The sequence below is a fragment of the Loxodonta africana genome, chromosome 7, assembly GCF_030014295.1.
Source record: "Loxodonta africana isolate mLoxAfr1 chromosome 7, mLoxAfr1.hap2, whole genome shotgun sequence".
Lineage (NCBI taxonomy): Eukaryota > Metazoa > Chordata > Mammalia > Proboscidea > Elephantidae > Loxodonta > Loxodonta africana.
The window spans coordinates 56,327,947-56,329,430 of record NC_087348.1 but is presented as its reverse complement, the minus strand read 5'-3'; positions in this window follow the sequence as shown (position 1 = coordinate 56,329,430).

Sequence of the window (1,484 nt, the reverse complement as noted above, 5' to 3'; positions counted from 1 at the left end):
AGCACTGGAAAGTTAATTTATTCTCCGAATATCGTCAGTCAAGATGGGTATATCGACCGATGTCAATTATTATGTAAGTCAATTTTCACTAAAGAAAAAGAGCACTGGTATATTTTATCAGTTATCATAATACAAAAAAAGACTTGCATTTTCAGATACTTCCCTTATTATTTATATCCCCATGATGTTTCTAACAAAGTATTAAACTTTGAAAAATAAAAAATTAGGTATCTTCCAGATAAAGCCAGAACTCAGACAGACTCAGGTCTACCATCCCTGTTGTTACTATTAGATCATGAATTTGTTGACCTTATAGGTTACCTAGATATTTTAGAGCAGTCTTAATCAAAGTAGTAATAGAAGTCCAAGAGATAAATATTTAAAACATCAGCAGAAATTTCAAATAGCTGTAATGCCTAAAATATGAAGTTCCTTGACTTTAGGAGAAATTACTCATGGTAATTGATTGGTTTGAAGAAGACTCTGAGTGATAAAAAAAAAAAAAAATGAGAGAATTTTAATAATAGATGTTTGGTAGTTAATATCTTTTAAAAATCTATCATTGAGGGTCGTAAGACAGGTCATCACAAGCCCATATAATCAAGTCCACACTCTGCAGCCTGTAGTAAAGTCTTTTACAATCTGACCCGTTTCTCCCCTAACTACTTCTCACCATGTATTCTTGAGTGTGGTTAGTTCTATGACCATCTAGAAAATTCCTGTTTATCTTTTACTAGCTCAAATGTCACCTCCTCTTAAACCCTTCACAGGTTGAACTCTCTCTTACCCATGTTCCCAAATGAACTCTTATAACAGTATGTAACCATGTATCACTGATAGCTGTTACATGTTCCCTGGCTAGGCTATGAATGTTTGCTAAAATAAAGAAATAATATACCATTTAAATTTCTAAATCGATGTGCAAAATGTCTGTCACAGAGTAAATATTTAAGTAATATTGGTCAAAGTAATTAATTAATGATTGAATGATAAGTCTCATTAGAATTATTGTTACAGCTATAAATTGTCAATCTACTCCTATGAAATTATAGACTAAATATGTTTTTTATATATAAGATTATTGCTACCCTGGAAAATTCTACCTTCTCTCTTTATAGGTAAATTTTTCAAGCAGAATGATCGTTTGGAAGTTGCCCTGTATCCAAAAAGTTCTGAGAAAGATGACCAGGCCTCTAAACCTCTAAATCAGAAAACTCTACTGATTCCTCCCTAAACGCTCTCTGCTTAGAAGTAAATTTTCCTAGATTTCTGATGACATTAAACCTTTCAAAGATCTGTTTTTTTTTTTCTTGTGTTAACCAATATCACTGGCAGATTAAACACCAAAAACTTGGCAGATGACTACCTACCAGAAACATGGAAATGTATTCTAAATAGGTACCACTTTTAAATGAATTTACTGAACTTTATACTGCCACAACAAATTTTCACTTCTTGATTGCCCTCTAAAAAGAGATACAGAC